Below are 22,957 nucleotides of genomic sequence, written 5' to 3' on the forward strand. Positions count from 1 at the left end.
GCTTCATCTAAAGCGAGACCAAACGTTAATGGAACACTAGATGTGCAATTCTCGTGACAATTAAAGGATGGTTCAACAAAAGCCTCCTAGTTATGCTCTGCAATTAACCACCTCTATGCTCATTAGCACGGTCTGCTGTAAACAAATAGCTTGTAGAGTTCTACTATGTCATACAAGGACTAATTGCTCATTCAACTCTTTTGTCTCCAATATTTGATGGTAATATGTGAAGTTTTGCTTCAGGCACGATACATTCAAGTGTTGGTATGAGTAGCATTTTTCCCTGTCTAATACATGAAGACAGGTAGTAGATAATATAAATGATAATTGTTTTTGGATTATAATGCCACGCACACACGCCCTCAGCAATTTGAGAGTGTTTATTGTATGGAATTTAATCAAGTCACCAGAATAATTAATAGAGGAAAGCAGGGGCGTCACTGGGTTTTATGGACTGGGGAGCTTAGCCTACAGGAGAAGCACAGGATGTGAGCGAATGAAAGCACACGAGCGCAAATTTCAGCTAAGATGGAGAAGTTGTTTTAAAAAAAAAAATGTTTTTGGACAGATATAACAAAGATACAATACTCTTAGTGATTCTCAACCGATAACAAAAATGATACATGACGTCATCGATGTCGTTATCATTACACATATTATTATTATTATTATAACAAAAGGTTTTGCTGCATAATACTGTGTGATGTTATACGCCTTTTTAGGTAATTTTATATCTTGCTAATGATATATATCCCAATATAGTATTTTTCCTTAAAATTACATATTAATGGCAATTTTCTCTGATCTTTTCTCCATTTATTTAGAAAACACATTTTATATAGAACAACAATTAACTGGATAAAAGATGAATAAAAATACCATAAAACACATTTCCAGTGGAAAAATACCTCGAGTGATAAATTCGCTTCATTTTGTTGTACTGTAGGTATTCTAACAAGCCTGCTAGTAGGGGGGCCTATGCGGAGGATTCCGGACTACGACACAGTGTCGTTTCAGTGTTAAAGCAATACTTTGCCAATGATATGGGCCAATGTCAGCCACTGCTTGCCCTGTTGCGGCGTCTCTGTCCATGGGTGATAAAAGTAGGTCTCGGCCAGCTGACGTGTGGAAAAGCTGCATTCAACCTGGACTCACAGGGTGTCAATGGCAACTTTACATAATCTGAAGAGCTCATGGAAAACTTCTTTGAATGGTTCTATGGGATTTCTTAAATCCACCGTGTACTATGTTACCTGGAGGTCCACTTGAACCAGGGTGAACATCAGTATATAAAAAGCAAGTGAAGAACTTATTCTCCGAGACATGGAGAATAAGTGAGTTTGGTAAAAGTGAGGTCATCCATCAGTATTAGGCTTTGCATGTTAATTAACATTTAATTGGCTGAAAGCTTTAAGTGCGAGTCTTGATGGGAGCCAGCGACATTATGTAGAAATAAATAGCTTTACAGCACAGTGAATAATTTAGAGAGATAAATAAAATGCGAACAAAAAAGTGCGGAAATGAAAAGAAGTTATTTAATAGACTGTCCCACAAATAGTAAAATTCTTTGTCCAGTGTCAAGTGAGGTGTGTAAAGCTTACAAAATGCAGCTTGTGTAATTGATATAATAGAGTATGAAAAAGTGTTTATGAAGAAAAGTGGGTCGAACCAAAGGTGTTTTCTCCTCATTGCAGTTGAATAGGATTGTGGTTTGGTCCCATTTGTTTTGTTAAGTGGGAGCGCTGCAATTGTACTTCACCACATAGACACTCTTGAGAGGATGTGGTCGAAACTGCACTGTAGTTCAGACGCAGACACATCTATCCAATAAGCGCAGGGTAAAATGAGTCTCTCCAAACTCCCCTTTTAAAGCTAATTTCTGAGCATGAATTAGGAGCATCCCAGTGTTTGTCGCAGCAACAAACATATCTGCGGGCTAATTCTGGGGCCCTCATGCGTACTTGTGTGTGTGTGTGTGTGTGTGTGTATAAATGTGAAAATGGATTTGCCGTCATGGAGTCTGCTCGGATGTCTTTTTTTACCAAAAAGCGCAGCAGGTAGACATCAACAAAGAGCTCTCACAGCATATTCTCATTATAGTGTTTGTGATATTGTGTCTATGTGTTTATTTGTGTACAGTGGGCTATTTGACAAGTAAGTGGAGGATGATGCTTAATGTATTTTTGGACATAATCCCTGGACTTTATAGTTGTGTGCTACGAATGCTGCGCCCCCTGCTTCTAATAAACACTATTCCTGTGAAGTATGTGTATGTATTTTATTCTTTTTTTAACCACTCATTGGTACTTGAAAGATATTAAATTATTTTACAGGAGATGATTTCTGAAAAGCCAAAAACACAAAGTGCAACATTAAGTTAATTCATTTCTTTTTTTTTTTTCTGAGAGCGCAGATGTTTTTGGTCACAAAAGAAATAATATTTACCTGTTTGAAAAACTATGAAATTGAAACTTTGTAATTTTGTACAAAAAAATGTTACCCCGCAAATTCTCATAAAAGATACTAATAAACTCTCAGTTTTTCTTAAATTTAGTAGGCAGGTAATTGACCATAGGAAAAAGGTTCCGCACCCCTGCTTTACTGGCTGGCTAATTCTTTGGCTTCACTATCCAGATCCAGTGGCTTGGTCCATCTCTTAGTACAGTTCAAGGTTCAACAAGCCCCTTCCCTCCCTCCCTCCCTCCCATGACCATCTGTGAATGTGTAACATATCAATGTCTCCACCCGTGTGTGTCCGTAGGGGTACTCCATGTCCTCCCACGATGTGCCAGCGCCAGTGAATGAGTGCTTCGTCCCCCACAGTGTCCCAGGGGACTAGCATCTGTCGGCGTGATTCACTTTCGACTGCTATAAACTCCATTACCCGCTGTCCTGCTTCTCTGTCACTGTCAGCCACATTCCAGGACCCACAGCGGGTAGGTGCAACACATATGTGCACATGCATTTGGACGCAGTTGTACAGTATGTGTGGTGGCGACAAAGTTGGATGCTGTGGGAGCCAAGTATGATTAATGAAGATGTACGCTTTCTGGTCACATTTATTTTTAACTGACTTGTTCAGCTGCATGCTCGTGCAGAATGACGGATCTGTATGCCTTCTTATGCTATAACAGTTTTTGTTTGGCGTTTGAAATACTCCCTTTGTCTGTGGTTGCTTGTATTCTTATATTTATGAGGAATGCAGCTGCACGAAACTGTTTGTGAGGGGAAGTATTGCAGCAAAAAGGTTACTTTTTCATCCAGGGCCAACATTTATGGTGCATCTGTACACATGGCTGACAATTAGATATCCAGTACAAGAGCTGTAAAACACTGGTGAGAATTGCCTTTTTAATAAACAGAGGTTTTGATAAATCTCTTGGATTAGGTTTCCTGAGATTGTGCAGGTTTACCTAATAAAGTGGCCAGTGAGCACATGTCCGGCTGCCGACCCACTACCTTGGCTCAAATCCAGAACAACACTCCCACACGTATTCTCTTAAAACAGCCCATTGAAGACCATTTCCCTCTCTTCATTTCCAGGAGGGCTCATCATAATGGCTTGCAAAAGCCTGGAGAGCTTTTCTGCACACACTTTGGCAGCTGTTTCATTAATTAATACCCAATTCACTCTGTTTGAAAGGCTCAAATGTTATGTTTTTACATGTGAGGGTTTTAAATATGTCTCTCTCTATGTTAGCTACAAGGGTTGAAATGCAGAAATGATTGTAAGCCTCAGAGAATGAGGCAAGATTTTCCCAAAAAGATTTTCTGTTTTGTTGATGCATGATATATTATGTCACCCTGACTTTAAGGAAGCTAATTTAACCATTAAGCCCTACTTGCATGTGTTTATATAGTTGTGGATATATAAATAGCTTTTATTAAATGGGCGGATAAATGAGATATCAGATAACGAGACCAATTTTGGATTAGAAAAACAACCAAACCGGTAAGACAGAGGCACAAAACTCAATACTTAAAAATTGATGCCAACAACAACACCAACAAAAAAATCAAATGAAATGATGAAGAATGGAAGACAACACTGGGTAGCAAACAAAAGAGAATACATTAAGTGGGAAAGCAAAATCACAACAGTGAAAATGGAGGATTTAAAAACATTAAGCCATTTCTACAACATTATCCCCAAGTAAATCCTTCTAATATTTGGTGTCTAATACGGCTGACAGAATGGGGTTGCTATTTTTGGTCTTTTTAAATGATAAAATATTCTGAGAAATTACTTATTCCTATTTCTTCTATCTACAATGCAATTCCTATTAGAATCATACGCACAGGGACATTTAAGCTTCAGAGGCCTAAAATAATTTTTGTTTTGTTTTGTCTTTTTTGCAAACACATTATTAGATAAAACAATGAGGAACTTGTACAAAAGAAATTAGCACTAAAGTATAGTTTTACTGTATTCGCTAGTTCCTTCATCAGGAGTACAAAACCCTACTGAATTCATGAGAGAACATGCTCAATCATATGAATGACAATTTCTACAATAACATTGTAAGCAACATTTTAGAAATGTAACATTCAGGTTTACTGACATGACCTACTTCCTAAATGGACACCTGATAGCTAATGATATTTTAAGTTGACCTCTAATTGGTTCTGATTTCTCCACAAATTTTCCCAATACAGAGAACGAGAACCAAGACACCCATTTTACATAATAAAAATCTAACGGCACAAAAATGTCACAAAAGTACAAGTATATGTATTTAAACAATTAGGATATCGTCTTAATTGTTGGGAAGTCTGGGCGTCCCTGCTAAAGCTACTGCCCCCGCGACCCGACCTTGGATAAGCGGTAGAAAATGGATGGAGGGATGGTCTTAATTGTTCTGCACCCTGGTTAGGAATCACTGAAGTAATAATATGTGGGCTTGCTTTCACTCCAAATAACTTTGATGTGAAAAATATTGTATCGTCTTTTAATGTTCTTCTTCTCCACCCCATTGTTGTGGCACGTCCTTCTGTTTGTGTATGTTTCGTAAAAAAATGTGAACTGATGGGATCAAGGGTGTTGGACCGTCGATGTTCCACTAGATTGTGGTTTCATTTTTCGAAAGTAATTGTCCAATGAATTTGAGCATGTCATATTTATCAGCAATGAGTAGTGTCTCGTGTCTTCTTAGTCTAACCGCAACTAACTCCAGAAATAAGAATAATATCTTTTGTTCTTGGGAGGTGAAAGGCAGGTCAGATTTTGTCTGCTAAGCAATCACTGCAGCGTCTGACTTTAATTGCTGTAAGCGTAGGGTGGTCTTTGAAGGTGACCTTGTAAGATAAACAACAACACTAAAGAGATGATGGAGCAAATATTTTTTGACAGGGATGCCCCCATTCCAGATCCTTCCATTTTCTCTTCCTCTGCAACCTGCTCATCTGTCCTATATTACCTATTCATTTATTTCCCACCCCCCGCCATACAAACAGCTAACATTAATGACATTGGCATTACGAAAAGGAGACACTCCATTGTCCTCTTGCCAGCCGCCATGCATCTGTTTCCTATTTCCATCTTTATTCATTCCCTCTTTTGCCTCGTTGAATATTAATACTAATGGTGCTGAGGTGGGAATTTGTTGGGGGTGGGAGAGAGATGAGGAGAGAAAGAACGAGTGAGATGCTTTAGCTGATGAGATGACAACACAGATAGAGAATGATTGACTTGGAGAACACAGGAAGAGGAGGGGGATGATAAGCGATGGATGGAGGGCAGAGGAGAAAAGGCGAGATCAACATGGCACTAATTGTTTCCTCTGCACCCCAACCGAGCCTCCATCAGCCATTCATCACTCCGCCGCAATCAGTCCAGCACAGACATATTGGCAAATGAGACCCTCCTTTCACTCCATCCATTAAGGAGGCAGTAACATGGAGGTGTACGGTGCAAAAGGGGGAGTCACATTTTACGTGAATGCGCTTCTAGGAGCGTGTGCCGATGTTGGAGCGGGAGTTTGTCTGATGAGCTTGTCCCTCTTTTGCCCGTGGTCGAACAACACAAACACATTTTTCATTTTCTCCTTGTTTGGGGGGGCTACATCATCAATCAACCGTGCTAAATCAAATGGAAAATCATCAAACTTGCTGCATGACGTATGCACCCTTGTATGAAAGCAAAACACAGTAAAACATGGCCGTGAAGCTCATTGCATTTATTAAGGAAGCGTTGTAATTAGCAAGTGAAAATGAGCTTAGTTCCAGCTCTGCGGCTGCCAGCTGGGTGCGACTCGGGGAATAAAAATGTGACTGTGAAAAATCAAATCACCAATAAAAGCTGGAACCACAACTTGACAACCACCATTACTGATGTCATAGGATTAGCACGTTCGACACAAGAAGGGATTTGGGTTTAATGCTGCCAACAATTGAGACAAATGAGGCAAAAATCTGCCATAATTTTTTCCCTAAACTGTATCCATAGACATGAGTCAGTGGGTGTTAGGGCCACATGTAAGAAACCTTCTAATGACCTAAATATACTGTGGTAACATGTCTACACTTTCTTTTTTCCAAACCAGACAAGCAGTGTAAGTCTCTTGAATGCTTATCTTCACTGTACTGCCAGTTGCCAAGGTCAAATGCGATCTTTAAATCTCAGGCAGTGCAGTGTACCTGCCTTTTATTGCACAAAGTAAAACACATAAAGATAAGTGTTTTGTCAAGTAGGAGACGGCCTTGTGAAATAGTGAACAGGATGTCTTTATCAGGCTTTGAGTTATGTGGGAGCCAATGGGGGCTGAGTTCCCATGTACACCCATAAAGGCACTAAAATCATATATTGTATATGCGCCACAAGTCTACCTGTTGGCAGAGTGAGAAGCGAAGGATTGAAACTGAACCTGACTTTACCTGTGAGATGAATGCCTTTCTTTTTAAATTCTGTTTTATTTTGTGTATTCCGTCATACTTTTTTTTACTTCCAGATGAGAGGCACAAGTAGTGGTGTGCATATTGTTGCCAATTTAGGCCTGGCACATACATGAAGATAATCGGGCTGTTTTTGTCACGAATTTGTCCCTTCCCGACCAAGGTCGACGAACGCCAGATTATTTTGTGTTTGATATGACTATCCTATAAGATTATCCTGTGGTTTGAGGTGTGTTACAAGTGAATTTTTCCCGATAATAGGGTCTGACAATCTTAAATTTTAAACACGTTCAATAGCCGAGGACATGTAGTGTATTCAATTGAATATAGGTTGAAAAGGAAATCATCGTATTCTGTCTTCATGTACATTTTAGACAATGTCCCAACTTCATTGGAATTGGGGTTTGTATGTTGAGCTATTAACATTGCATTGTAAAAGAGAGTTATTTTTTAACACTTGAAAAAATATGGAATTGACCAAATTTGGCTGTAGGAGGTTTTGGACCGACGCCAGCGATATGATCTGATTAGTTGACTAATCGCAAAAATAATCGATGACTAGTCGGCTATCAAAATAATTGTTTGTGGCAGCCCTATTAGACAGTCCGAGCACAAACACAGCAAACAGGTGAGTTTTTTGTTGAAAAAGTGAAGATAAGTTCCCCCCCCCCCCAAAAAAAAAATCATATACTGTATGATTTCTGTGATGTTGCCTCATGCTGACTTTGTCATTATAACCATTGCTTTTGTCATTAATTTCAATATTGTCTCTTTTTTGTTTATAAATAATACAATTATACATAGCTGTGTCTTGCAAATAATGCCAGCTACTAACTAATGCTAACGTTATTCCAGTGACTGCTACATGAGAGTTCACTCAGAAAATGGCTAATGTGATCAAATAAACTGAAAAATGATGTTGCGTTTTACTTGCTTTCTCTTTAAAGTGTCAAAAAGCACAGTGGCACTTTTATATCATTCTAATCTAGAGTTATTTAGAGTCATTGACTTTCATGTCTCTTCATTGTAGCATTAGTGATTTTTGCTTTTTTTAAATTGGCCAATCACAGCCAGCCCCTTCAGCTATTCTCCGGCGGCAATAATTAGACCTCACCTTCTCACATGCTCTGTGACCCTTATATCGTCAGATCCTTGTGTACAAAGAACACTACACTCATCTTTCTTCTCCGTCATCTTAAAAGCATCAGTGCACCTCCTCTGTGTAGGCGACGATCCCTTCTTGATTTCATCTTCAGCGTTCTAAATTAATTACGCTTCATGCCGTGAGGAGTTTATTCACTTATCTCTGGAACATCGAAGAAATTGTATTAGATGGGATGTCCCCAACCACCAGCAGCCCTTCTCTCAGGAGCCTTTTTTTCTAAAAGCGGGTTGATTGTCGAGTCTAATCCAGACTCAGCAACAGTGCTTATTTTTTATTAGTTGGGGTGGGAGTAGAGAGTGTGTCAATTAAGTCAGCTTCTTCTTGAGCGAAAGAACGAGCAAAAAGAGAAGGATGAAGATGAAAGGGGAGCTCAAGTGACACGTGTACTATGTGATTGATTGTGCACATTTGATTACAGGAAAATGGTTGGATTTTCTGCACTTAAAATAATACATACTCGGCCAAGTACAGGCCAAGGGAAATACCATATGTCATGATTCTTCAATGAAAACGTTTCTGCCTCGATGGAGGGCTATGCGCTACTGAGTTTTATACTATTTTTATTTGCCATTTTTTTGATTGCATGACTCTTGCCTGTACCTCTGGTGTCGCTGTTCCATGCTCACATGGAGCGAATGTAAATGACTGGTGTGTATGTGCGCTCACACTGTATGATTACAGCGCGACCATATAGATGAATCAATAATGTCGCGTGACGGGCTGCGGCGCGCTTGATTATAGTGGACTTGTTTCGTCTTTGTTTCCTGCAGCAGCGCAGTGCACTAAGGGGGGAGGGGTAATGGGGCCAATAAGATTATCAGCCCAACTGATCCTTTCCTACTCCTATAATCTATTTTGTTTTGCCTCTTTGTTCTGATTGCTCTCCTTTTCTGTCATGCACCATGATGCCTCTGACAAGTATATCAATATTATAATGTTTTTATTCCTCTTCTCAGATTCTTCAAAAACCTGACATTACAAGTTATGTCATGTGTTGAATCCCACAGCCTCATTAGAATTCTTAGTAGCCTGGAAATTAGCCTGAACTGAAGCTTTCTTCATTCATCCAGTGATTGCTCTGAAGGCCCCCATTGTTCTGTAATTGGCATAAACAGCAGTCAGTGATAAGGAGCCAGAACCTGTTTGACTCACAGTCAGGGATGTGGGACCCTGTGGGGGAAAAAGAAACAAAAAATCACTTGGGGCCCCACCATATCAGTGCTGCAAAGTGAAGAACATGGCCCCATAGAATTACTTTTCCTGACGGTGCCCCTTCTCACAGAGCAAAAGTGAGATTAGGGTGGCAATTGGGAGAGCTGGAACCAGGAAATATAATCATATTGGATTGCATATTGTGGTAGGTTCCAAAGACGGCCATAAAACCATATCAAAAAGATTTTTGAGGACAATTTTGTCTTTTGTCTATCTTTTTAAAAATGCAACACATTAGATATGCTGTCACAACATTCTGGTCATTTGCACAAAGAAGTAGGAAGAACATCTAAATGTACAAAATGTACAGTAAGTAATTCTGCCCATCCAAATGCATTAATACTATCAGAGTTATTAACTACTACTACTGGATATAAAAAGTCTACACACTCCAAATGGAGCCCAAAATATTACCATCAAAAACGTTTCTTCATACAATCTTTGTAAGGTCTTGCCACCCTACACCATAGCCCAATCATCCAATATGAAGATGTACTTACCAGCCATTACTTGGCAGATATTCCTGCAGATCCTTCAGTGTTGCTGTCTGCCTCTTGGCAGCCTTCCTGACCAGTTTTCTTCTCATCTTTTTATTTTTTTAAATCAATTTTGGAGGGATGAACAGTTCTTGGTAATATCATTGTTGTGCCATATTTTTCCACTTGATAATGACTGTCTCCACTGTGTTCCATGGTATCATTAATGTCTACCTTTGAACAATGAAGTCCCTCTGATGCTGTGCAAGCTCACTGCGGATTGGGCTGTCAGAAGTGACTATAGAAATGTTCGCAATACTTTGACAGCCATAGTATCTAAATAACATAATGTTGCAACAATCTCTAGTTATGCAATTAACTGATAAATTCTGAACACTTTTTATTTGGCTCATTTTGACTTTCTGTAGGGGATGTTCAATTAGTTGCCGTGTGATTGACATGCAATGAAAGCTAAGTATGAAATGTCCTTTTCATCGAAAGCAGCCTTACCCCTTATGTTTTATGTATATAAAAGCTTACACCAGAAATAATACCAGCAAAATCTCAATTCAGCATACATTTGTGTTCCATCCACAAGGAAAACAAGATGTGAGATTACTGGATGACTGGTTATCATTCTCCTTGATGTGCCCTTGTATTTATCAGTGATGAGGTACATTTATGTGTGCCCCTCAGACACTGGGCTGGCGGGGGTGAGCGTGGGGGGCTCTTATGACACAAATTAGCAGCTGGTCATGAGTAAAGACAGAGTGAGTGGGCGAACAAGCTATGCTTGCACATACTAGTGGTTTATCAGGATTTCATCTTGAGTCTACTGCTCCTCATGTCTTATTTTGTCTTTTCTTACCTCAACTTCCTCTCTTATAAAATATATATATAATTTTTCCAGTTTAAGACATTCCTCCTAATCAGTGCACTTCAGGGGTCTCCATAAATGCAAATGTGAGCATTGAAATCTTTCATGAGTCATCAGACAACATGAACAGTAAGGGTCTAATTTTATTTCATATTTTATATATTTTGTATATTGTTTGGCGCATAAGTGTATACAACAGTCAGTGCCACCACCCCCTGGAAAATGATTGATTGATTATTGTGTTATGTGTCCCCACACCTGCAGTGGGCTGTTCACCAGTGGCAGAGCGTGGATTGTTGAATTCAGCTCTATGTGCTTTGCTTCGTATGCTGCCTTTTTTTCACAATTCAAATGAAAAATGTGAATTTACAGAGAAGCAAATACTGGGGAAATCTGTTGAAGAAGACATATACAGGTATCACAACATTTCAATGTATTACATTTAATAATTTACCACATGGACAACTAATGGCTGCATTAATGTCCATCCATTTTCAATACCGTTTATCCTTACTCTTCTTCTTTTCCTTTCGGCTTGTCCCTTGAGGGCTCGCCACAGTGCGTCATCCTTTTCCATGTAAGCCTATCTCCCGCATCCTCCTCTCGAATACCAACTGCCCTCATGTCTTCCCTCACGACATCCATCAACCTTCTCTTTGGTCTTCCTTTAGCTCTCTTGCCTGGCAGCTCCATCCTCATCATCCTTCTACCAATATACTGACTCTCTCTCCTCTGGACGTGTCCAAACCATCGAAGTCTGCTCTCTCTAACTTTGTCTCCAAAGCATCGCACCTTGGCTTTCCCTCTGATGAGCTAATTTCTAATTTTATCCAACCTGATCACTCCGAGAACGAACCTCAACATCTTCATTTCCGCCACCTCCAGCTCTGCTTCCTGTTGTCTCTTCAGCGCCACTGTCTCCAATCCGTACATCATGGCTGGCCTCAACACTGTTTCTTTGCCCTTCATCCTAGCAGAGACTCTTCTGTCACATAACACACCTGATACCTTCCTCCACCCATTCCAACCTGCTTGGACCCGTTTCTTCACTTCCTGACCACACTCACCATTGCTCTGGACTGTTGACCCCAAGTATTTAAAGTCCTCCACCCTTGCTATCTCTTCTCCCTGTAGCCTCACTCTTCCCCCACCACCCCTCTCATTCATGCACATATATTCTGTCTTACTTATCTAAACTAATCTTCATTCCTCTGCTTTCCAGTGCATGCTTCCATCTTTCTAACTGTTCCCCCACCTGCTCCCTGCTTTCAAGGCAGATCACAATGTCATCTGCAAACATCATGGTCCACGGGGATTCCAGTCTAACCGAATCTGTCAGCCTATCCATTACCACTGCAAACAGGAAGGGGCTCAAGGCTGATCCCTGATGCAGTCCCACGTCCACCTTAAATTTGTCTGTCACACCTACAGCACACCTCACCGCTGTTCTGCTGCCCTCGTACATGTCCTGTATTATTCTAACATACTTCTCTGCCACTCCAGACTTCCGCATGCAGTACCACACACCCTCTCTGGGTACTCTGTCATAGGCTTCCTCTAGATCTACAAAGACCCAATGTAGCTTCTTCTGACCCTCTCTGTACTTTTCCATCTACATCCTCAAGGCGAATAATGCATCTGTGGTACTCTTTCTAGGCATGAAACCATACTGTTGCTCGCAAATACTCACTTCTGTCCTGAGTCTAGCCTCCACTACTCTTTCCCATAACTTCATTGTATGGCTCATCAACTCTGCACATCACACTTGTTCTTAAAAATGAGCACCAGCACACTTGTCCTCCATTCCTCAGGCATCTTCTCCCCCGCTAGAATTCTATTGAACAAGCGGGTCAAAAACCCCACATCCACCTCTCTTAGATGCTTCCATACCTCCACAGGAATGTCATCAGGACCCACTGCCTTTCCATTTTTCATCCTCTTTAATGCCTTTCTTACTTCCCCCTTACTAATCATTGCCTCTTCCTGATCCACCACACTGGCCTCTTCTACTCTCCCTTCTCTCTCATTTCCCTCATTCATCAACTCCTCGACGTATTCTTTCCATCTATCGAGCACATTACTGGCACCAGTCAACATATTTCCATCTCTATCCTTAATCACCCTAACCTGCTGCACATCCTTCCCTTCTCTAGCCCTCTGTCTGGCCAACCTGTAGGTTCCACCACCAAGTCTCCTTCTCTTTCCTGCCAGAAGATTCACAAAGTACTCTCCTGCTTGCCTCTCTGATCACCTTGGCTGTAGTGGTCCAGTCTTCTGGAAGCTCCTCCTGTCCACCCAGAGCCTGTCTCACCTCTTCACGAAAAGCTGCACAACACTCGTCCTGTCTCAGCTTCCACTACATGGTTCTCTGCTTTGCTTTTGTCTTCCTAATCTTCCTCCCCACCACCAGAGTCATCTTACACGCCACCATCCTATGCTGCCTAGCCACACTCTCCCCTACCACTACCTTACAGTCAGTAACCTCCTTCAGATTACACCGTCTGCACAAAATGTAATCCACCTGTGTGCTTCTACCTCCGCTCTTGTGGGTCACCCTATGTTCGTGCCTCTTCTGGAAAAAAGTGTTCACTACAGCCATTTCCATCCTTTTTGCAAAGTCTACCACCATCTGTCCCTCCAAGTTCCTTTCCTAGATGCCGTACTTACCCATCACTTCTTCATCACCCCTGTTTCCTTCACCAACATGTCCATTACAATCTGCGGCAATCACGACGCTCTCGCTGTCTGGGATGTTCAGAACTACTTCGTCTCGCTCCTTCCAGAATTTCTCTTTCACCTCTAGGTCACATCCTACCTGTGGGGCATAGCCACTAATCACATTGTACATAACACCCTCAATTTTAAGTTTCAGCCTCATCACTCGATCTGATACTCTTTTCACCTCCAAGACATTCTTAGCTAACTCTTCTTTTAAAATAACCCTGACTCCATTTCTCTTCCCATCTATCCATCCATCCATGTTCAACACCGCTTATCCTGGTTAGGGTTGCGGGCTGCTGGAGCGTATCCCAGCTGACTTCGGGCGAAAGGCGGATGACACCGTGAACTGGTCGCCAGTCAGTCGCAAGGCACATGTAGACACGGACAACCATTTTCACTCACACAGTCACTGAGTGGGAACTGATCAAAGACCAAAGTCAGGCCAGTGCACCACGACACCATCAGTGACTCTCTTCCCATCTACACCATGGTAAAATAATTTAAACCCTGCCCCTAAACTTCTAGCCTTACTGCCTTTCCACCTAGTCTCCTGGACACACAATATATCAACCTTTCTCCTAATCATCATGTCAACCAACTCCCGAGATTTTCCTGTCATAGTCCCAACATTCAAAGTCCACACATTCCGTTCTAGGCTCTGTGTTTTCCTCTTCTCTTTCTGCCAAAGAACCCGCTTTCCACCGCTTCTTCGTCTTTGACCCACAGTAGCTGAATTTCCACCGGTGCCCTGCAGGTTGACGGCGCTTGTGGCGGATGTTGTTAACCCGGGCCACGACGGATCTGGTATGGAATTCTTTGGATGAACGCTCATATTTGTTTGGCAAAGTTTTAAGCCGGATGCCCTTCCTGACGCAACCGTCGGCATTTATCCGGGCTCGGGACCGGCCTACAGTTTGCACTGGCTCGTGCCCCCCATAGGGCTGCATTCCGTTTATCCTTACTAGGGTGAGCTAAAGCCTATTCCAGCTGACTTTGGGCGAGAGGCGGGTACATCATAGATTGGTTGCAAGCCAATCACAGGGCTACACTAATAGAACAGCTGACAATAATTTTTGTTGTGGTTGCGGTGATGTCAGTCTTCAAACAACCTACCATGCATGTTTTTGGATGTGGGAAGAAACCCGGAGTGCCCGGAGAAAACCCACGCAGGCACGGGGAGAACATGCAAACTCCACACAGGTTGGGCCGGGGATTGAACCCAGGTCCTCAGAACTGTGAGGCAGACGCTCTAACCAGTCAATCACCGTGCCGCACAGATGAAAATCAGAATCATCTCAAAATTAAATAAAATTGGAGATCCAGGCTTTCATGGAAAGGAAAATAAGTATTTTAAGGATTACTTACTCATGGTTTGATTTCTGCTACAACCTTGTTCAATAGCATTTATGGCTGCGAGTATTATGTTTTGCAGATTTGTTTGCTTGTGGCTCGGTTTCTCTCGTGGAGAGTATTTAACAACCTTCTAAACTACATTGCAGTGTTTCATTTGTTTCAAAATTTGGGCTAAAAAAAAAAGACACAAATTATACCAAACAATAGCTTGTAGCTATGCCCGAATATAGCTGGGATAGGCTCCAGCATGCCCGCGACCCTACTGAGGAGAGGCGGTACAGAAAATGGATGGATGGATAGCATCTAGCCATCACTATGCCTCCAACTCTGGTGACTTTATTTCCAATTTAGCTTATGACTGATTATTGCAAACACTACCTTAACAACTACTTCAATTATTACATTATTGCCTTTCACTGTGGGCAACTGCAGTTTAAAAAAAAGACAGTTCACAGTTGAGAGTACAATACTTGTTTAATATGGCAGTTTATGATGTCAGGGGTAATAAATCCTTGGTCCCTTTTTCTTCCTCTGTTTGACAATGAACCCAGGTGTCCACAGGGTTGTATTGTTTGAGCTGTGTCTGACCAGAGAGCATAGGACAATGAAGCAGACACTTCTGGACAGTTAACGCTAACTGGTTTAATATCTGTTACAATTGTTTCCTCTTCCTCTAGTCTTTCTCCTTCCACCGTGCTTCCTACATCATCTTTTTTTTTCTCTTTCTCCTCTGACCTCTTCTCTGCTCTAGGTTTAAAGTCGTCTTTCCTCAAGATGAATCCGTAGCATTGATCCATTCCTCTTTATTGGCTTTGTCAGCGTTCTTAAATGAAAGAAAGACTGAAAGAGGGAAAAATTGGGTTGGGGATGGTGGTGTGTGTGTGTGTGTGTGAGGGGGATAGAAGGAAATAAAATGTCAAGAGGCAATGGTTGGATCAGTCAGAGTATTGGCATTTCATTGCATCAGTGTGCATCAGCAGTCATTTACATTTGAGTGCGTCATTTGAGCACATTGGGGAGCAACATGAGCAGCAGGGGATTGATGCAGTTTGCTTTGGTTTGGTTTGTATTTGGTCAGCCTCACTAGATAAACCAATGTAGCATGCTCTTACACACACTGCAGTCAGCTGGGTTAAATAGAATATACACATAGAGCTGCTCCACAACAGTAAAATCTATTCAACTGCTCGTCCAGCATGCAAAAACATGCACAACTGGATTTAATCCAAAATCCTATGTCCTGTTTGTTCCATTGTGTGTTCTGATAGTTTCATTTAATCATGCTCTGCTTCAATAAAACTCTAACTGCCGTTTTATGTGTGTGTGGAAGTGCAGTGTGCAGAATAATGAATATTAAATGCCAGAATTTGGATTAAGAATGTCAAAGTTGCATGCTATGTTTGCTGTTGCTGACCTTCACCTGTCAGAGAATAAAGTTTTGGGACCTCAGTCTGAATGAATGAATGAATGAATGAATGAATGAATCAACCAACCAACCAATACAAAATGCATCAATCAGGGGTTTAACGAGCCATTTTACACAACAAGATATAACTTTTCATTTTGCTGTGACATTTCAGACATTACTTGTTCCCAAGTCTTACCAAGACCTTGTGTGTGACTGTTTCCCAGTGCACTAGGCACAGTCCATAATGGCTGAATGAAAAACTAATCCAGATCAACTAGATCCATTGTAATTGCCAGGTCTCCCAAACCTTCGTACACATAGAGTACTTTCACTACGTTGAAGTGTAGATTAATCTAGACCTACATTTATGTATCAAACATTTTTTCTTTCCCCCTCCTTGTTCTTTTTCCTTCTCTCTGCCATCTGGAAGAGATAATTATTCCCAAACAAGCAGTCCCCTGGGTGAGATTGTGTTATCCGAAGCGACCTTCATTAAAAAAAAAAAAAAAAACCTAAATATAAAAATGCCACAAATGTGTGGATGTCTTCACTGCAGTGAAGGGAAACACGTGAAATAAAAGGAGGGACAAATATCAGACAAAGAGAACTGCACTCTTACCAATGGCTGGATTTTTGTGTGTGCCAGTAAGTCAACCTACCTAACACATCCATCACGTCAAATCACGCAAGATGTGAACGAGAAGAAAATATTTGTTTATCATCCATAGAAGTGGTTAGGCAGGCACGGAAGCATGGCATATGGGATGTATGTCTCTCCTGGGAGACATCAATACTTTGAGGCACAGTTGATGTCCTTTGTCTTCCGTAATCGCTCTAAATGTCCTTGTGTGCAAGCTACATTTGCACTCAACCGTTACACTCGTACAAAAACGCGCGCAGAGCAACACGGAGACAACACATTTGGCAGGTAGATTAATGACAAATCCAAAATGACAAGAGGAAATGTAAATAAGGGTTGTGTATGTCGACCTGGCCTGCAGCCACCCGCACATGCACACACACACACACACACGCACGCACGCACGGACGCATGCACACACACGCACGCACGTGTCCAATAGAAGAGTAAACTATTTACATAATAGAGTTGGACAATGCACAGTGAAAATATAATGCATCCCATACTTATGTCAGCATAACCTCATGTACAGCAAACTGCAAACTATAGCAGAAGACAATGACACGGCCATAAAGATTAGCGTGACTGGAACAATTCACATGAAGACCATCTGTGTTTTTATCACGAGCAATTCAGTACTTGATACCACTTCCCTGGCATGCAAATACCCATCCATTTTGTATATGGCTTGTGCTCATTAGGGTTGTGGGTTTCGAGCAGAGTTCGAGCAGAGTGGGTAATAGGCAGGGAACACCCTGGAAGGATCAGCAGTCAATTGCAGGGAAAATAAAGTACTGTATGCTGAATTAAAAGGGAACTAAAATCTTTTTTTCTCTCAAGAATACGTTGTACTGTATCTGCCCCCACTAGTCTAAATGCGGTACTGTAGACCCCCGCTATTTGCGGGGATAGGGACCTGGTTGGACCGTGAATCGCGAAAATCAGCAGATAATTGACTCCCATTAAAAATGCATTGAAACCCCCCACCCAAAAAAAAATACAAAATTAAGGGAAGTGGTAGAAATAAAACCGATAGGTGAACCGTGAGTATGCGGGGATCCACTGTAATCTGTGTTAATATTGCGTGCGTAGAATAAAAATTAAACAGATTAATTAATCAATTCTCATCCATCTCAGGGGGCCACCATGTTTGGAAATATCGCCCAGTGCTGTCAACAAACATTAACATTACAACTGCTCCCGTGACCAGACCCGAAAAAACGGTAGCGGACTTATTAGCAGAACTATGGGTTGATGACATGATAGTTTGAACACTATTTTAGGAAGTTTGGGTTCAAACCATAATCATCATCGTCATCGTCATCATCGTCATCATCATCACCACAATGAATTAAACAAACAAACAAAAAAATCCATCTATTCAAAAAACTGTGTGGCTCCAATATAGCATTATTTTCACCCCCAACCCATGACCACAACATTGTCAGAACACATTCTGCTTTTGGTCATTTGTAATGCAGTCTCAAGACTTCTGAAGGACAACATACTGTAGTTGGACCACAGAGAAGCAGTACTCCAGTCACCAGTAAAAGCTATTGTAGCATCCATACTTGGTCAGCACTTCTGCAATGATGAACCCAAGGTCATCTCCTAGCCCGAGATCTGACAGGGTCCCAATCTTCAGAGAGGAAGAGGAATATGTTAGAAGCTCAAGGCGGCAGTTTTAGCTGAGTGTACAAAACCACCGGATCAGGATCAGAATGACGATAAACTGTTGTAAATTCCAAGGACAATATCAAGAATATGAAATGCAAAATCTTAACAGTTCAATCCTGAATAAATCCTGCCACCCCATATTACAGGAAAGTTGGTATTGTATAAATAAATAAAAAACTCAATTTTAAACGAGTGTAGTGCTATTTAAACAAATATATACAATAATGTAATAATTATTAATAAATACATATCAGTTCCTCCATTCAGGCCTGCAACATACAGTACAGTATCAGTTCAGATTAGGAAATGATGTGAAACCATGTACCTTTTCCAGTACTATAACTGTAGAGTATTTCTTGCTATAAAGGCAACCAGGGAAATAAATGCAGATTGCCCTTACAGAAGTGACATTCTTAGGAACGAAGCAGCCCAAAGGCAACTTGACTGGATTTGGATTTTACCCTCTGAATGGCAATAGTTCCTCTGACAATAGTTCCCCCTGAGAGGATGCTGATCAGTTTTCAGACACGTCTAACACAACCGGCAAGGTCAAGCTTAAGAGAAGCATAAATTGAATTCATGTGCTGTGAAAGCAGTAATTTGAGGACAAGTGTAATGGTGTCTCTTCCTTGTGGCAAAAACTTTGAGCTCAATGTCGTCCGTGGCTGTTACAAAAGCAACATTAAACGAGTAATTTTCATCCACTGCGACACAGTTTAACACTAGACTGGATGTACTGTCGCTGTGCAAATGACATTGTTTACAAGTTTGAGTGCACAAAACAAAGGAGGCACCTCAACAAGGTGTTAACTTGTGGATATTCACCACTGAGCCGCACAAGCAATCTGGTTGCTCTTTTGTCCGTTGCATTACGGGTATTCATGTTATCTGCTGTATTGTTATAAAATTGTTATAGACAAAATCAAGAAAAAAATTATTCTCTAGGAATATTTAAATTCTATAAAACAAATACAATATTTATAGCCTGTCATTTATGATCAGAGGGGGCTTGCTGCCAATCTCTGATCTATTTCCTCCCAAACGTGTTCGATCGGGTTGAGGTCACGCTCTTAGTCTTTCACATGGGGTGCCACAGGGTTCTGTGCGTGGCCCTCTCTTATTTTCTCTCTATTTACTCCCACTCGGCTCAATTTTCAGGAAACATGGTATTTCTTTTCATACATATGCAGATGACAGTCAGATATATGCCCCCCTTAAAAAGTCAGATTCCTACTGTGCTACGCCATTGCTGGAGTGCTTACATGATATTAAGGCCTTGATGTCTCTTAACTTTTTAAATTTTAATGAAAAAAAAGACAGAGGTCATGGTCTTTGTTGGCACTTCTTTGACCCCCCCCCCCCCCTAGTGAATACCAAATGTCCATCATTAACAACCTGGGTGTAAAAGTTCACACTGATCTTAAGTTTGACACCCAAATTAAAGCCGTGGTTATATCTAGTTTTATTTCCAGGTAAAGCAGCTACCAAAAATCAAACCGTCCATCCATCCATCCATTTTCTGAGCCGCTTCTCCTCACTAGGGTCGCGGTCGTGCTGGAGCCTATCCCAGCTGTCATCGGGCAGGAGGCGGGGTACACCCTGAACTGTTTGCCATCCAATCGCAGGGCACATAGAAACAAACAACCATCCGCACTCACATTCACACCTACGGGCAATTTAGAGTCTCCAATTAATGCATGTTTTTGGGATGTGGGAGGAAACCGGAGTCCATCCATCCATCCATCCATCCATTTTCTGAGCCGCTTCTCCTCACTAGGGTCGCAGGCGTGCTGGAGCCTATCCCAGCTGTCATCGGGCAGGAGGCGGGGTACACCCTGAACTGGTTGCCAGCCAATCGCAGGGCACATAGGAACAAACAACCATTCGCACTCACAGTCATGCCTACGGGCAATTTAGAGTCTCCAATTCATGCATGTTTTTTGGGATGTGGGAGGAAACCGGAGTGCCCGGAGAAAACCCACGCAGGCATGGGGAGAACCGGTCCTTCAGAAACGGCACTTTGAAAAAGTAATCCACGCCTTTGTGACCACTCGGCTGGATTACTGCAATGCACTATATGTGGGGGTTAATGGGTCCTCCATTGCTCGTCTGCAACTGGTTCAAAATGCTGCAGCTCGTCTTTTAACTGGCACAAGAAAGTATGAGCATATATCACCTATTTTAGCTTCACTCCACTGGCTGCCTGTTTGTTTTAGGATTCATTTTAAAATTATTTTTTTGCTTTTAAAGTCTTGAATGGCCTTACCCCATCGTACCTCTCTGAGCTGCTGCACCCCTACATTCCCAGCCGCTGTCTCAGGTCAGCTGACCAGCTGCCCCTGACAGAGCCTAGAGCCAGGCTTAAACTGAGAGGTGAACGAGCGTTTGCTGTTGCAGTTACAAAACTGTTGAATGTTTTACCACTCCACATCAGACAAAAATCTCATCTTTGTCTCATTTTAAACCCTTGCTTAAAACCCATCTTTTTAGCCTGGCTTTTAACACCAGTTAGCATGTCTGATGTGATGTATATGTGTTGTGTGGGCAGTGCATTTTATTTTTGTTGATTTTACCTACTTCATTTTATGTAGTTTTTGTCTCATTTTATTTTATTTATATATTTTTTATCCTTATTTTGTATTTTTTGCTGTGTTTTTATTGTATTGTACAGCACTTTGGGAACCTTGTGTTGCTTTAAATTGTGCTATATAAATAAACTGGATTGGATTGAATTGGAAGTTCTTCTACACCAACTCTGCCGTTATGTATCTTATTGTGTTGAAATGGGTCTTCCCCAAATTGTTTCCACGAGCTTGGAATATAGATTTTGCGTATAATTGACCAAAATGTTTTAAATCCAAACATCAGGGTGAACTAATACTGTATTGTTTGATTAATTGACTACAAAGTGTGTCACAGTAAATAATCTGATCTCATCCTATCTTAAAAAAACAAACAAACAAAAAAACATGATATAATTTATTCATAGTGTATGTGAATCAGTTTTCCACTGTCTTTCCATCATAGTCCAGTGGGTCCTTCAGAGCACACGAAAAAAAGACTAAAACAAATGGTGAGGGGAGGGAGATTTGAGGGTAGTTGTGGTAGGGTTGGTCGTGTTAAGGGAGGTGCCGGTGAGGGAATGAGGGTGGCCAGTTATCTCAGCAAGAAGGTGGGGGGGGATCTGAAATGCTTGAAGGTGAGACTGAGTGAAGAAAAAAATAGAACAACAGCGCCGAGAGGATGGGGACACAGGAGTGGGGGAGGCATGGTAGCGAGACAAGGCAAACGGGAGACAAGTTGGGAATAGAGAAGAGGAGGATGAGGTGTGAGCCCACAATGAGCAGACTGTGTGTGTATGTGTGTATATCGAGGAGAAAGCGGAAGACACAGAAGGGTATTGCTGCATAAGCAGTCTGTCCAGCTGTCGGGACGGTGCAACTCGATGGAGACGAGTGCTGTCAGGACTCTCATCAACATCTCTCTTTCCGATCACAGCAACCCCTTCATTTCTCTCTCTCTCTCTCTCTCGCTCTCTCTCTCTCGCTCTCTCTCTCTCCCCCCCTCTTGCTCCCCTCTAATATTATTCCTACCTCTACCACTTCCCTTCATTTTCTTGTCAGGTGCCCTGTCTCCCCATTGTTGTCTTATTCAAGCAATGTTAAACTGTCGAGCAGTTTGGATGAAGGATGGAAAGATACAAAACAATGAAAATATGACATGTATGTGAGAGTTTGCATCACATGTAAACAAAATGTCTTCCGGAATGTTTTCACCTGCCAGCCAAATACAGTTACACATCCTGTAGTATTTTTATAGGCATTCGTCTTGATTGTATGCAACATCCTGTGAAAATGTACAGTATATATTAATAAATAATTTGTAACTTTATGGAAAAAAAATTATAAACCATCCATCAATTTTCTATACTGCTTCTCCTCATCGAGTTTTGGGTGAACTGGAGCCTACACTAAAAAAAATAAAATAAAATAAATAAAATAAAGGTTGTACATAGTACCTAAAGGTGGTTCTTTGGCTTGTATACATAGGGGAATTGCTTTTGGGTATTATTTAGCACCCAAGTTACTATTTTTGGGTGCTGCATAAGTACCCAAAAGTGGTTCCTCTATGCGTACAAGCAAAAGAACCATTTGGTACTATGTAGAACCTTTTAATAAGCTGAGGCGAGGGTACACACAAGCCAACATATGTTCATCTCATTCTAGCTATTACACTGCGTTGTGATATGTGCTGTTGTTATAGGTTGTGTTAAAGTATTGATACTAATGTTGAATATCTATACTTAAATATTCAGGGGATTACAATAAACTACACTTGGTTGTATTCTATTTATATAATCAATTGAATATAGTTTGTTAGATGTTTTTTTTCCTTTGTCAAGTTTCAAACATATTGTGATGGATTGACAGTTATTAAGATTTGATGTCATAGCTATTCGCTCACTCATTTTGCAGGCTTGAAAGATTATGGCCATGTGGGATCTATTTCTTTTTCAAGCCTTGGCAGAGAGCTACAC

General features: G+C 41.2%; 1 protein-coding gene across 1 annotated transcript in view; it reads left to right on the forward strand.

Moving 5' to 3' along the window:
- LOC133470906 (ephrin type-A receptor 7-like) overlaps window positions 1-22,957 on the forward strand; it is a 361,573-nt gene that overhangs the window by 20,065 nt on the left and 318,551 nt on the right. The window contains exon 2 of the mRNA XM_061759845.1: window positions 2,762-2,936. The gene's annotated coding sequence lies outside the window, so the exon portion shown is untranslated. The remainder of the gene's footprint in view (window positions 1-2,761; window positions 2,937-22,957) is intronic.

This window comes from Phyllopteryx taeniolatus, chromosome 21 (genome assembly GCF_024500385.1).
Source record: "Phyllopteryx taeniolatus isolate TA_2022b chromosome 21, UOR_Ptae_1.2, whole genome shotgun sequence".
Taxonomy (NCBI): Eukaryota; Metazoa; Chordata; class Actinopteri; order Syngnathiformes; family Syngnathidae; genus Phyllopteryx; species Phyllopteryx taeniolatus.